Source organism: Bidens hawaiensis, unplaced genomic scaffold (genome assembly GCF_021521415.1).
Source record: "Bidens hawaiensis isolate Kalapana, Puna unplaced genomic scaffold, B.hawaiensis_p1.1 tig00002355_1, whole genome shotgun sequence".
Lineage (NCBI taxonomy): Eukaryota > Viridiplantae > Streptophyta > Magnoliopsida > Asterales > Asteraceae > Bidens > Bidens hawaiensis.
Window position 1 is genome coordinate 1,687,269 of NW_027491128.1, and position 17,076 is coordinate 1,704,344.

Genomic DNA, 17,076 nt, shown 5'->3' on the forward strand with positions numbered 1-17,076 from the left:
CACAACCGCAACCACAAAAACCACCGCCACCAGTTGTAAACAAACACCGACAACCACAACCGATGTTCACTTTCACAATACAACCAACCATGCATTTATGATGCACCGCCACTAAATGCTAAGCAGCCTTTGCTGCCACCACACACAACCATCAACAACCCCGCCACCTCCACAACACAACCACCAAACACCGTTGTTTCTAACCTGATACTAAACCCCAATGTTTTTTTTCTTTTTTTACGTAAAGCAGGTTATCGAAAGTCGAGTGAACCCATAGGTTTTTTTGAAAACTGAACTCATTAATAATCAACACACAAGAAAAAAAAATTCACGGTGCCTTTCATATACTTCATATAGGTCACATCTTTGATTCTCAGACACAGTGTTGGCATGATGTTTCTTTTTCCTTTACCATAGAAAGTCTTTCTAATTATTTAAGTTTAATTAATAAGAGTTTCATTATTAATTTTTTTATACTTTTAAATTTAGTTATTTCTTGCTAACTTTTTAAATTAATTATTTATTGTTAACTTTTTAATGAGTATTTTCTTGTTTATATATTATGTTTAGTTTTGTTTATCTGTTTGTTAATCAAGTTAAAATGATTATTAAATTAACATAGTTACTTGTTTTTTAAAATAATTATTTTTTTCTTATTATTTTTCTATAAAGATTTGTGGAATACTTATTTGAAGTATGTCATAAAATCCATCTAAAGCACTCGAGAGTAGGCATGTTCAAAACGGTTTGGGACTAGGAACCGGAACCGGTTCCTAACCGGTTCCTATATTCAAAACCCCCTTTTAAACCGGTTCCAGGCTCGAACCGGTTAGGGAACCGAACCGGTTCTCCCACCCTCGGACCCCTAACCTATCTAACCGGTTCTTACCAGTTCCTAACCTGGTTCCTGTACCGTAACCGGTTCCAACCGGTTACAGTGTAAAATTTTTTTTTTTTTTCGTTTTTCGTTTGCGATTTGGATTCTAAACTACGATTCGTATTTGTATAACATGAAAAATAAAAAAAACAATTAACAAAAAAATAAACAATTAACTGATGAGGAATACTCATCAGTGGGAACATTAAGCTTATAAATATAAAGTTGTGACATATTATTTCTAGAAAAGCCTTCTTGTTCGTCGTAATTATTGAGCGGCGACTTCTTCCTCGGAATTACTTGTAGAAATGTCTTCTTGTTCGTCGTGCACTCGAACATCAAGTGGTGTTTCATCTTCGAGAGTGGTTACGTGTTGAATACGATCGATTGAGTCCAAGTGATCCTTTAAGCAAATGCACATCTCCACCGACTCCGAATTTAGTCTTGTTCTTCTCACCGATATTACCCTGCCACTAAGAGAAAAGGCGGATTCCGAAGCTACCGTAGAAGCTTGGACGGTTAGTAAATCACGGGCCATGGTGGCAAGAATCGGAAACTCGGTTTTCTTTACCTTCCACCAAGCCAAAACATCAAAAGTGCCATATTCCTCTTCGGATAAACCGGTAGAGTAATCATTTGCACTATACATTCCTAGTTCGCTTGAAGGGGTGTTACCCCTTTGTTTTTTAGCCGTTACGTTGCGAACGGTGTTCATAAGGCTAATCATGGGATCTCGTACTCTAGTAGCACTTGAACTTGATGAAGACCCCCCCGGCATAGGCATGTGTATGTTTGACCCATATTTATTTAAATAAAAGTCATACATAAATTTAAAATTCAAGTTAAAATCATTTTTTGCCCCTGTTGAAAAGTTTGGGTCAACTTCATGCATATCTAAGGCTGAAAAAATTTCGTCTATCACATATTCAACCCCCGTAACATTTAACATTGGGTTTAAAGCGGCGGCGCAAGTAAAAACCGGTGGCAATTCAATAAAGTATTTTTTTAATTTAAACTTTATTGGTAATATGATGTTTGAAAACATTGGACTTTTATTTTCAAATTCTTTAAGATTGTTAACGATTAAAAATAACTCCGAAAGAACCAAGGGACTTGTCGGATAATACGTTCCCGATAGTTTCGTAGTTGATGTTTTAAAACTTCAAGAAGAGTCGATAAGTCATTGATAATTTCCCATTTCTCATTTGAAAAGGGGATTGCCAAATCATTCTCGGCAAGACTAGAATGAAACATTTGTAAAGTTTCTCTTTGTTTCAAAGCACTTTGAAACATTATGCAAGTGGAATTCCATCGATGAGGTACATCCCAATTAGCTCCCAAAGCTTTTCTTCCCGTATCTTTACAAAATTTTCTATATTCCATTTGTCTTTTTTTACTTTTCTTAAAAACTTCATGTATCATTAGTCTAAAATCGTTTATAACCGATGTAACCTCATCCGAAGCAAGTCCGTCTTGCACGATTAAATTAATGATATGTGCAAAACACCTTGAGTGAAAAAATACACCATTGCAAATCGGCGTATATTTTAATTTTAATTTATCAACCGCCGATGTATTATTCGACGCGTTATCAAATGCCATTGAAAATATTTTATTTTCTAGTTTATAAGTTTTTATAACATAATCTAAATTTCAAACAAATTATCTCCCGTATGTGGATACTCAAAGAGTTCGAAAGCAATGGTGCGTTTCATCATTTCCCACGATGACGGGTCTACCCAATGAGCGGTGACACAAAGATAAGATTCGGGTAGACCATGTGGAGCCGACCAAACATCACTAGTTAAGTTTATTCCCGTATTTATATTTTCAAAATATGCAATTAATACCTCTTTGGCCTTCTTCCACAATTTTAAACAATAACGTTTAAGAGTATGACGACTTACGTGAGTGTATTGTGGTTGAAGCGTATCTCGAATCATGACGGTTAAGCGAGGGTTGTCGAAGTGGCTAAACGGCAAAGCTTCTTGAATCACAAACTTCGCCATACGATCTTGAACTCGATCAATTTGGTATGTAAATATTCCGCCTTCACTATCCATTTGCGTTTGTTGCGAATCGACGTTCTTTTTCAACGCCTTGCAATACGGTTTTTCGATGTGTTTCTTCAAATTTGAATTCGAAAGTGGGTTTAAATAAATCCCACAAAACTTGCACCGAGCCTTCAATGAATGGTCACTCAATTCAACCAAATCCCAATTGCACCAAATCTCTTGATTACGATTATGAGGTACAATACGAACGAAACTTGGTTCGGCGTTGGAACCTTGACCAACCGATGATTGTGAGGCAGCCATAACAACAAATATGAATATAGAAGAAGAGAAAACAAGAGATTAGAGAACTCAAAATGTTGTAATAGCGTTTTTTTGTATTTTTTTGCGTTCGGGTTTGCGTTTTGAGTGTTGTGATGAACCCATGACACCAAATACCTATTTATACTAGTAGTGGGGTGCTTGGGGGAGCCAAAAAACGGCTATTTTTGACCCCAACGGTCAAAAAACGGCCAAAAAAACGATTTCCAACGGCTATATTCGATCCAACGGCTAGAACCGGTTAGGAACCGGTTCCGGATGGTTCGGTTCCAGAACCGGTTCCGGTTCGGTTCCGGTTCCTACCCGCCCCCACTCAGAAATGCAAGAACCGGTCACGGATCATCGGGTTGAATCAGATAGGGTCCGGTTCCTACAAAAAACGGGTAGGAACCGGTTCGGGTCCGGTTCAGGTCCACCGGTTCGGTTCCAGGAACCGGTTACGTTGAACATGCCTACTCGAGAGTATGTGTTAATGTTACTTTATTATCAGTTGTTAAATTCTTGACCTATCTTACCAAATTTTGCCTTTTGTAAAATATAATTAATGGATCTGCCAATACATTGATGTCATTTTATGGTATTGCATATTGTTACCTAGACCGACCCAATAACCCAGCAATGATGGTGCTGGGTTTTATATAATCTGAGTATCGAAATACTGTGTTTCATCTCAGATGATTGAACGTAAATCTGAGCTTCACGACAAGTGGGCTTATTCTTGCGTGACCAATTAATATTTTTTTTAATTTAAAATTTTCTCGAATTGTGTAAATATAGATATGGCTAGTGGCGGTCTAGGGCTTCTCGAAAGCATATCCATAATCTCTGGTCAGGTTTTTCATATCTTTGCCAAAGACACGATGAAGAACAAAAAAAATATAAAAAAATCTCAGGTATAAGCGTGCATGGTATATTATGAGATGTATGTTTGTGTTTGATTTTTGTACGTGTTTGCAATTATGATCCAAAGATGCAATGATCTTATGTAAGGATGGAAATGAGCCGGGTATTGCTAATCGCAGTCCCATACCTGGATGTAAAATCCTATCCTATACTCGACCAGTTAACCGCCGGGCATTTGTCAGCAAATATCCATCGGGTATTGGGCATACCCGCAGGTATCTAATGTACATGTTAGTTTGTTAAAAAAAATTGACATTAGGACTTCTAAGTATGCTTTATACCATTATAGTTATTGTATATTTTTTATTATAAGTTAACTATTGTAAATTAAAATATGATATTAGGTAATGGAATGAATGAATGAAAAAAGGAATGAAATTGATCATTTCCATTCTATTTAAATGTTTGGTTATTATGTGGAAAGAAATGAATCATTAGTATTGTTTGGAAGGAAGGAACAGGTGAAGGAATAGAAATTAAATATGGTAGTGACTGGCGGTCGTGGTGGCGGTGATGACTGTCGTTATAGTGGTGGCGATGGCACATGATAATGGTGGCAGTGATAGGCGACAGTGGTGGACATCATGAATGGCCGTTGGAGGTGGCGGTGGTGAGGGTGATAGCGGTGACAGGAGACGGGTGATGGTGGCGATGGTGGCAGCAACGTTGGCGGTGGCGAGCGGCGGTGAGTGGTGGGGGCGATTTAGGGTGAAAAAGAGAATAAAATGAAAAAAAACAAGGGGATGGTGGCTGGATGAAGTGAATTTGACGTGTTCGAAGGGAAACATAATGGACGGGGTAAGAGATGATATATTCCATTAACCAAGCAGGATCCCATTTTTCATTCCTTGGCAATGGTCTATTTCATCCATCTCTTATTTTTGTTTACCAAACGTTACCTTAGTGTAATATGAAAAATCAAAACTGGCTTAGTATATTAGAAAAAAAGATTAAAGTGGGATTCTTCAATGTTCAAATATCAAAGGGAATTAACAAATTTAATAAAAAAGTTTAATTATTAATTAATTCCACCTTTACTTTACCAATTGGCATACCTAACTCTTCATCTAGGGTTTGATCTCTACAACAAATTCTGGTAAAATTCAGTCTTTAATCTCCAATTAAACTACTCTCATAACCCTTTATCTTATATTATAATCTTACCCCATCAAAACCCACAAATCTTTTTCCAATTTCTCGCGATTTCTCCGAGAAAATCTCAAGGAAATTGTCTATTTTGTCGTTTGCTATCGAGTATTAAAAGTTTTGGTTTTATTTATTTATTTAACTGTTTTTCATTCTAGTCCTAATCATAATGTTTACATCATCTTAATAACATTTCAAACCTCAGGATCCTAATGACAAAATATTCAAAATATTCAAAATTTCAAAATTTTAGCGGTCTGCAGATGTTAAAAAACAAACAGTCTTCTTGTTGCAGACTGCAGAGGTTTGGTCCACCTCTTCTGCTACAGATGTTAGCAGATGTGGTTTCGTAGACTTCTGACATTTTACCTCTGAAAAACAAACAACACCTAAGTTTCATATCGGTTATTTTTATTTAGAGTTAAGTGCAACTTTAGTTCCTGTGATTTTGCCAACTACGCAACTTTAGTACCTAAACTTTATTTTGTGCAACTAGCTACCCCAGCTTCAAAAAACTTGCCATTATAGTACTTTTTGCTAACCCCGTTAATTTTTTCTCGTTAAGTCAGGGGTAAACTTGTAATTTCAATTATTTTATTATAAACTCAAAAAAATATGTGGTGACAGGGACTCGAACTCGCGCCTATGGTTGTTACAAAGTTTTAACGAGGGATGCACTAGCCAGTAAGACAAGTGACTGACTTGTTCATAAGCTGGTTCTGAATACTTTTATAGTCAAGTTTGAAAGACCCCCAAATCCTCATAAACCATAGAAATGTCAAATTGGTCATAACGGATCATGCAACTAGTTACACCAAAACAATTGGCCCAATTCCGCCCTCCGATTTTATCAATCAGAGCTGTTAATCACCTGCCTAATCAGGTCAATGCACTGCACATATTGTATAATAGATTTTGGGTTGGAATTCAAAATGAAAATTAACCAATTGGCTAGAGCTGAGATGGCCGGAATCCCTCCGGTATTGAGATCGGGACAGAAGCCGGAAAACGAAAGAGAAAGGGGGTGGGGGCTGTTTAGTTTAAGATTTGACACCATCGGTCCCTAGGGTTTTTAAATGTTTAAAAACTAAACAAAACCTTTACAAAAGGGGGAATTTGATTAAATGAAGAGTTAAGTGTCATTTTAGTACATGTGGTTTGGCCAACTACGCAACTTTAGTACCTAAAGTTTTAGGTATTAGGTACTAAAGTTGCGTAGTTGGCCAAACCACATGTACTAAAATGGCACTTAACTCTTAAATGAATTAATAAAATAACTGAAATTACAAGTTTACTCTTGACTTAACGTGAAAAAATTAACGGGGCTAGCCAAAATTACTAAAATGACAAGTTTTTTGAAACTGAGGTAGCCAGTTGCACAAAATAAAGTTTAGGTACAAAGTTGCGTAGTTGGCTAAACCACAGATACTAAAATGACACTTAACTCTTTTATTTATAAGAGCTAACCCAACTCGCTTAAAGCGTATGAACTTGATTATAGAATTCTTTTTCAAAACAAAATGTGTTATACGTCAATACGTTCTAAGTTAATTTAAATAAATTTTTAATTAAAGTAATCAATATCAAACCTTAGATAATCTTTTTAGTAACTAAATTTATAATTATCTAAAACCGTAATTACAACCGTAACACACAATTTTTGTTTATTTTAATCGCAACGGTTAAACTATGCATTTAAAACTTAAATATTTACTTACTATAAGGAGAATAATATTTGTTCGCCTAAATGATCATAAACCCATCATTTAATCCCTAACTCCCTTATTAACCTCGAAATTCTTGACCATTTCAATCTCGTTATTAATCTAGTACATATTCATAAGACCACTGAGTTTATCCGCCTTGTTTCATCCAACTTGACTCAAATTGTTCAATAACGCTCCTAAGGCAAAGTGAGTTCTCACAACCCCTTTTTTACCTTTACACGTTTTTTTTATTGGGGGGGGGGGGGGGGGTGGTGGTTTAGCATGCTACAAACTTTCATTGTTATTTCAGTTTCATGTTGTAAACTAAAATTCACATGCGTGTCTTGTATGTATCTGTTTCATATCATATTGCTTGCAAATTGTGTGATTATTATTTGCTAGTTGTTTAATTTTTTGGTTGGTGGAAGAGACTCAATCACATACTCAAACGCAAAGTGGGAGGGTCCGACGGGATGTACCTGCGCCGCCTGTTCTTTCACAATTTTTGGAACGTTTGGCGGTATCATTATTATTAACTATACTCCAAGTAGCGCGAACGGGGTTCCTTTGTAAATTTGACTTATGTCAAGCGAACAAGAATATCATGTATTTACATTTCTTTAACTTTATGATTGAGACGTTACATAATGACTTTTTCTATTTTTTTCGTACTATATACATATATCCTAAACTTTATGAACTCTCACCAACAATATTGTTGAGAAAATTATTATTATTTTCAACGTGCTACAAGATAAGATGATGTGCAAGGAAAGAAGAAAATTGGTTTGACATAAGATACATTAAATAAACTTTATTTTTATTCCGATGAAATATTTTTCTTTTATTTATAAAAATTGTGTACTTGCTATTTTATGAAATGTAATAAATAATTATTGTCGCTTTAATAGTGTTACGAACTTATGAGTGATCTGTACGTTACACCTGGGCGTATTCCGCTTAAAGTCGGGATGTTACAAATTGGTATCAGAGCCGTAACTATAAGATATGTTGTTAGACGTATCGACCTAGTATAATTATAGTTTGTTTTTGGGCCTCAAATTGCATGTATATCCTATGTGCTATGTGCCCGCACTTTTATTAAAAGTTCATTCATACGCTCAAATTTATATATATAATATTTTATAACGTCGCATGTACACGTATTCACACACAAACTCTTAGCTTATGCCTAAACAACTTTTATAATCTTTTGGATTTTTTACGATTTTATGATGTTCAATTCGTGTTTCGATATTTCGATTTTTCATTCATGTTACAGACGGTTTACGTGACAGGTATGTAGTAATTGGAAGAGTGACACACTTGTTTTTCGAACCCTTGACACCAAGGTTTTAAAACCTAAGAATAAGCAATGCGTATAAATCCCAATCAAATGCATGACCTGGTTGCTTACCTGGAAGGTTCGAAATGAGTGCTTGAACTTATTAGGCCAAAGCATACCACACCAAACATCATGCGAACCATAATTTTAAGTCATCAAACGTGACCATTTTCCTTTATGAATAGTAAATGGTTGCACTCCTACTCTTATATTGCATAAAAGTCATGTGTAACATCCCGTTTTTCTAGTTTCGGTTAATAAATGAAAGTATGAGTTATTATGAGTCGGGCTAGTGTTGGGTTAAATGGATATGAGTTATGGACTTGGGTTATGAAGGAAAGAGGAAAAAGACCATGGGCTTAAGCCCATGATCATAATTATATAAGCATTAATTACCAAGTAATTCTCATTACACACATTCCATACACCTCCCAAAACACACACTTAGCTCTCCCTCATCTTGCTCTCTCTCTCTCTCTCAATCCGAAATCACCAGGGAAAACCGATCCCGATCCAAGGTAATGATAGTATGATATTGTATGAGCTCGAACCCGTTAGATCTAGTTGCGAAATGACGAGCCGACACCTTTAAACCGTTAAAGTCACGAGATCCGCGTGGAATCGGGTATAAACCGAACCTAAGATGAGCTTAGGGGTCACCCTAGCTCAGATCTGTATCGAACGGGATGAAAAACGGTAAAAATGATGCAAAAATATGTGTTTCCGGCGAACCCACGGTTTTCCGGAGACGACGGCGCCGGAAAGGCGGCGAGTACGAGGAAAGGAATGTTAGAGAATGTTTCTGACATTCTCTGACCTAACCCTAATTCGTTAATGGGAAGTTAACGAATTAGAGGCAATTCGTTAACAAGGAGTTAACGAATTAGAAGCAATTCGCCCAGTGATTCGTTAAGAAAGAATATAACGAATTAGGCTAACGAACTAGGATAGCAAACCAAATAACGAATTAAGTCATGTTCAGACGACGAATCAGATGCTGATCAGATGACGAATCAGTTAATGAACCAGATCACAAAAGATAATGAATTGGTTAACGGATTAGGCTTAATTCGTTATAAGAAATGAGTTAGCGAATTAGAAAATAATTTAAAATCCTAATGGAAAATGTGTTAAGATAGTTAACCCCAGCTAGGGGCTCTGCCCCTTGGACCCCGCTAGGAGCTACCGCCCCTAGAACCCCGCTGCCAGGGGCGCTGCCCCCGGACCCCCGTTCGTTGAGGGTAATAATTAGACTAGAAACAAGATAAGGATAGTGATAGTTACTGATACGTGTAATTGTTATACAGTTAGTCGTACACAACTAAGGAAATGAATAACAATTAACGGCGAGCGTGACCGAATTCAGATGAGTTTCTAGCCCCACTTCCTTGTTATGTTTTTGTGGCTGTGTGCATACTCTATGTGATATTTAATACACTTACCTTAAGTGGTAAGTGTATGCCTTGTATGATTTATGTATGATGATTGTTTGACAATGCATGAACGATCTTCGGATATTGCATGTACCATCAAGTGATAGTTAAATGCATGATTGATGTGTATATATGATAAGTGAAAGAGGTTTGTATGTTAAGATAATAGTACATGAACGATCTTCGGATATTGCATGTGCTGCCAGGTGATAGTCAAAGATATGACTATATACATGTATATGATATATAAATGATGTATGTATGTTATGATGATGGTACGTGAACGATCTTCGGATATTGCGCGTAATATTAAGAAAGGTATGTACAGACAGGTATGGTGCAATGTACTAAATATAGGGAACCGATCCTAATAATGTCGGAGAATGTAGGGAACCGACCCTAATAATGTCGGCGAATGCAGGGAACCGACCCTAATAATGTCGGCGAATGTAGGGAACCGACCCTAATAATATCGGCGAAGGTTATAGGGCAAAATGCTCTTTAAACGTATAGGTATGCATGTAAGTATGAAAGAAAGAATGAAAGTATGTGTGTATGCAAGTATGTAAGTAAATATGGAGGTATGTATCTTCGGGTGCATATGTAAGTATGTGAATGTATTGTATGTCGTTTGATTAACTAGAACTCACTCAGCGTAGCTGACTTTTAGTATGCACGCAGGTTAATAGACTGAGACAGCTGGTTTGAGTGGGACACATGGAAAGCTTGAAGAGGCTGGCATCTGAAGATTTGTCATGATGTTTTGATACTATGTTTTAATTATGTTTTAAAAAGACAAGTTATGAACATTTGAAATGAATGGTTGACTTTATATTATTCCGCGAAAGTTTTAATTAACTCTGATATTTAAAATTGTGTTTATAAGTAAATCCAACGTCCAATGTAGGGCACCGGGATTGGGGCCTTAAATCATGGTGGTTCATGTCACACCCCGACCAAAAGGGCATAACATGTCGGGGCATGACGGATTGCTCAAGAACATAATGACACTATTAAAGTGACAATATTTACTCAACTAATTTATTTCATTCAATAACTCAAGTACAACTTGTTTAAAGATTTCATACAAACAATTTCAACTACATTTAATTCATTAAAATATCCTAAAGGTTAAGTGATGAGTCTTCAATCTTCATAAGTAACCTAAGAGTAAACCTGTAGCATGCATAAAAAAAAATTTGATCAACACGAATGTTGGTGAGCAATACACTAGTTTTTTTTATATATGTATATAGTGAGGCCAAAATCACAATTCATATGTCTAAATAGAGTATCACAACAACCATTGTAAATGTAAAGTAAATAACTGAGGATCCTTTCTATTTGGTAACAACCAAAATACTCAGATAATGAGGCCCTTTTCTATTAGCACAAGGCTAAAATAGTTAGGGGAGCGTATGATCATACTTAATGAGGCTCAACAACAACATCAAAATAAACACTCGTGCACATAATCAATTTGAGGCATAAACAAGTGATCGAGCAAATATTCATATAAACACATAATGTCGAATTGTGGATTTAGCATTGAGGTCTTAAAACATGTAAGTTTGAATACGATACGCATGCCACCCCCAAAGCGGAAAAAGGGGGAGTGTGATTACTCACTTGGAAATTAAGCAAGTGACGAAAAAGACGAGCCGATCCTTAACCGGGTGAACCGTAAGGTTCGGTTTTTAACAAGTGAGTTCGAGAAATAAACTTGAATTCAATTTGGGGTTTTATTTATTAAATCTTGAGTTTAAGAAAAATTTCAGTTTTGGTTCGGTCCATGGCTTGGTATGAGACCGAGGTTGGTTGCCACATATCCAAAATGTGAGAAATAACAAAAACTAAAATAAAACAGAAACTTGAAAGAAAATACAAGAATCTGTCGCTTGGTTTATTTAATCCGAGGTTTAGTTTGAGACCAAGTCCAGTACCCATATGCCTTTAACATGAACAAATAACTACAAAATATTAGCCAAGAATGATCAAGCAAAAATATATCACATATAAGGTGTGAAAATAACCAAAAGGATTTTAATCAGATTTGGACAGAATATGTCATTGATTTGAATAATACTTGAAAATATAAATAAATTTCTAACAATAATAAAAATCTCCAGTCTACCTAATTAGGGTGTTATGAACATCTTTCATTTAGAAACTTTCCCCAAATTATGATTCAAGGTAGGATGAAACAGCCCGGTTTTCTCAATTGGTACATATTTGCATACTAAAACTAAAACAATATTCGTGAAGCCATACAAATGAATTAAAACGAAGTTAAATAACCATTGAAACCATTCCAGTTCTTTATGACTAAGTTATGGTCCAATATTTGATGACCAAATTCTATCTAGAATTGAAACACCATTAGAACATATGTTCTTAATGTTTTGAAATGGTTTTTGATGAAAAACAATTATGCGACTCATTGTGTGATGTTAGTATATGTTTAACATATTATTAACCAAATCCTCATGGTCAAATAACCAACAAACAAATTCAAATAAAAATAAGAAACTTTAAACGAGTAAAAATCCCAAATCGGGTCAAAGTAGCCTTTGATAAGAAAAGACGTCTCTTAGGATGACATAAACACCTTAATCAACCAAGGTTGAATAAGGGAAGCAATGAAACATATATATATATATATATATATATATATATATATATAAGACTAATTCAAACTGAAAACATCCCAAAACATTACTCAGATCGGATTTAAAAGCAAGCAATTATTCTGTTTGACTTTTAAAGTCAACTTAGGCAAGTACACCTTAATTTGCTCTCACAAATCCAAATATTAGAGAGAAAAGACGAGATGAGCATTTGAAAATTTTGAGAAGTGTTTGTATTTATAGGCAAGGAGGAAGGGACAAGTTTGCATGGATTGTTGGACATTAAACCATCTTACAACCACTTTTGCATTCAATGTGGTTGGTTGTTTTTTTAAAATAAATTAAATAAATAAATTAATTAAATAAAATAATTAATTACATAAATTCTGATTTAAAGGTTGGGGAAAATATTTGTTTTTGGCAAAAATGGTCCTTTTACTTTGGTTGGTTTCGAGCATAAAATAAGCGAATTAAACACCGCTAAAGATATTAAAACAACATGACGAGTATGGGGCATGATTATAGCATGAAGGACATTCTTTTAAGGGATCCGAAGTATAAAAATGTTTAAAACATGTCGGGTTTTCGGGTTTTAAAAATGACATATGTCACAGTTCATGCAACGTATGATTCCTAAGTCTCAAGTGTTTATATTGTGGATTTAATTGAAAATTTCAACAAGTCATGGTGGTGCTTGAACACTTGAATTTTTCAATTCGATTTCTTTATAAATATTAAGTCGTATGAGAAAAATCATGGTGATACATGAATATTCTAATTTCATTTTAATATAGTTTTCATGTGATTTTAGTATTATGGATTTTTCTTATTCAAATGGTTTAAGTATTTTACTCCTGGAAATATCCACTCGATATCTCATACTCGTATTATTCTTTTGCCTTTTCAGCATGTCTGCTCGTTTCCCTCGTCACTCCGCAAGAAACTCCAACCGTAAGAGATAGCTTAGATCACTAAGCAACTGGCTATTGTGCTGCCAGGAATGGTGGCTCAAATGCATCAAACCATTGCTTCCAATTCGAATTCAGCCACTTCGGGTCCGAACTCCAACTCTTGTCGCTATATGACCTTCACCGATGCGAAACCACGTAGGTTCATAACTCCAACTCTTGCCGCTTAAAGCCGGGGTGTTACAAATTTGTATCAGAGCCGTAACTATAAGATATGTTGTTAGACGTATCGACTTATTGTAATAGTTTATTTTAGGGAACCAAATTGCATGTATACCCTATGTGCTTTGTGCCCGCACTTTTATTAAAAGTTCATTTATGGTAACTGTCTTATGCTTTTGATTCGTTTTTAAGCATAGATTAAAAGCCCTCGGTCAATTTTGATTGACAAAGGCAATTACTTGTTCAATTTAAAGGATTAAGAAACTAGGGTTTATGAGGAAATTGGGAATAACCTGAGACTACAATATTTAATTTTTCTAAACTAAACTTAATACAAGGAACTGGCGAGTCCAGATGGTTTAATCGTGTGTGGATTGTGCCTGGACTGGGCATACCCTGGTTCTATCCCTGCTTGACTCAGTTTTGGAAATAATGTTTTTAGCTGTTTCTATTTTGTTAGTTATGTTATTATTCAAAAACTGAAAATCTTGTAAAATCAGTTTTAATACACTAGAATGCAGTTTTATGATGTTAAGTTTCAAGGGCGAGGTTAGAATAAGAAGTGAAGTGTGCCTAAGAATTTTAGGAAGTGATTTGGTGCGTTGGATTGTGTGATCTAATGGTTAAGATTCGTTGTAGTGTTTTTTCGGGATGTGTTTTATTTCTATACTTGTTTTATAACACTCTAGGGGCATAATCATTCAGTGTGTTATATTATATATGGAAATATTATCGATCTATAATTATCATTTTTAATCAAAATTTAAAACACAGCAACAAGAACATCACAAGATTTATTACACTGTGTTTTTAATCAAATAATAATCAAAATTTAAAAACAACGCCAAATTTTAATCTAAATTTAAAACACAACTCCAAGAACACGAAGAAAAAAAACACACTTACAAGTAACCAAAATTTTTACTTCATAAAAAACATTAATGATTTAAAACACTATGTTATTATAAACTATTAAAGTGTGTTTTAGAAAAAACTGAATCAAACTATAAAAGCAACACCGAGTTCTTATCCAGATTTAATACACAACACCAAGAACTAAAACAACTATCTTGAGCATTATAAACTATATTTTAGTGTGCTTTTGATCCAAGAACAATAAACACAGTTATATAAACAAAACACATATCCAATTATCAAAGCGTAATGAATATTATGAAAAGGCTTAATTTTATTAACTACAAGGATTTTAAATAAGCCGATTACAACAAAATTTACTAACGGAAAGGATTTAATACAAATACGGAGGTCAATAACAACTTTAATAATATTTAAATATCGTAATTACCGTTAACCAATAACAAAACACTGTGGCTAAGAACAAAACACAATGTCATAGATATGTCGCCTCCGTCGTCATATACACCCGCCACTCAAAAAATAAGACCTTCAATGCTCATTTGCCGGAAAATCGGAGATTGAAAGCTCCCTTGCCAAAAATCGATACACCACTTCCGCCATGAGATTTGGGTATCACCGTTACCTCCCAAAACTCATTTCAGTACCCCCAACTCCCTTTCAACACACAACCTAACTTGGAGCTGACGAAACAAAGATGCAGGTTTCTCTTAAGGAAGGTGATTATAGATGGTAGTTGATCTTGATGGAGGAACAAACCGACTTGGATCTGGAAACCCTATACTCTTTACCCATCTCGTATTCTGATCTATGAGCTCTGATGGTTGTTTTCCAAGAAGATGAAAATGAGACGGGGTGATGCTTGAAAGACCGATTGCTGGATCACAAGACTTAGTGACAAAAGCAGTTTGGATTTTCAGGATAGGAGCCACCACAGATTTTGATGAATTAAATTATAACCCGATATCTTGAGTTACCGCAGTACTCTTCATTTTCTACTTCTTGCGAACATCAAGTTCTTGTGCTTCTAATTTTTCGATAAATCGAGCTAAAGTCAACCTGACATATGCAATTAGGTTTGATTGTTGAATCATGATGAATGTATCCCATTCATTAGATAAAGAATCAGCAAGTTTATCAATATACTCATACTCTTGCTTCTCAATGCCCAATCTCTTCATTTCATTAACCAGATGGCAATACCTCTCGATTAATTGTGCCATTGTTTCTCCTTTTACCATGGTGAAGATATCAAATTCCTTCTTTAATAGAGAAATTTTAGATTTCCTCATATCTGGATTTCCTCTGTCCTTATCAAGTAAATCTTCCCAGATCGAGTAACACGAGCCATTGTGCTGTAATAGTTGGAAAATATCGGACTTAATAGATTGTTGAAAGAGATTCATCATTTTTTTCTTAAAGAAATATGGCTCTATCACCCTCAGGGATTTGGGATAAACGATAACCGTACCATTCTCGTTACGTGGAATGATGTACTCCACTTCGACCGATTCCCATGCATCGTAATTAAAAGCTTGCACATATGTCTTAAATTTATCCGCCCAACTCGGATAATCCTCCATTCTCAAAAGATTAGGTGGCTTAGTAGATGTGTCTAGATTGATGTTTTGAAGTAATGCTGAAGGTTGTGACACGAAAGCATCCATTTCCTCCATAATTGCACGTAAATCAAGAAAAACAGGTTATACGTGGTATATGTTTGTTAAGCGTGTAAGAAATAAGGCGTATAAGTGTTTGAACCTGGATCAATCCTTAAACTATAAACAGATATCAGATCTGTATGAATAAGATTAATCCTAAATACGGATCTAGCTCATAGTTACGTTTGATTGTATGTTATATATATATATATATATATATATATATATATATATATATATATATATATATATCGATTATCAGTAGTAGTATGTGTATGTATCTATAATATTAAGATGAAGATCGAGAGAGATTGGATAGGGTTTCATTAATTAACTCTCTGAACCTCTTATTTAACTTGTGAACATAGTTCACTATAAATAGGAAGATGGACCTAGTTCGTTAACATCCCCTAACGAACTAGGATCCACTTCGTTACATACATAAAAGGATAAATAACTTAACAAATCATCTCCTAATTCGTTAAACATCCTTAACGAATCAGGAAGATATTAACTTAGAGCTAGTTCGCTCAACATCCTTAGCGAACTAGACTCATACATTAGCGAACTACAATATAAATTAATTGTTTATTACATAAAACAAAAGACAAATACGTTAATATTAAATACAAAGACTCGAGAAGCAAAACCATGCACTAACAGACACCCCCTCGTCTTGAGCTCTTTGTCTTTAATTTACTTGAAACGCTTGGACTGCCAGTCTTTGCAGCTATGAATCCCATTTTCATAACAAACACACACAACGCGTTTGAATTGCATAGCTAGATCATAGTCTTCATTGCGTTCAATCAAAATCTTGTTCTTGTGCAGCACATCATTATCGGTCTCGGTTAAATTAACCAACCACATCGGGTCGATAATCTTAATAAGTTCAGTATTCAAAACTTTACCCAACACAATGACGCCCTCGCTAGTACGATTGTCGTAGTACCAGCGGTCAAACGATAGATGCATATGTTGGTGCATCGTCTTCACCGTCACACGTTTCATCGTCCTTGGCGGCTCTACCTTAAGA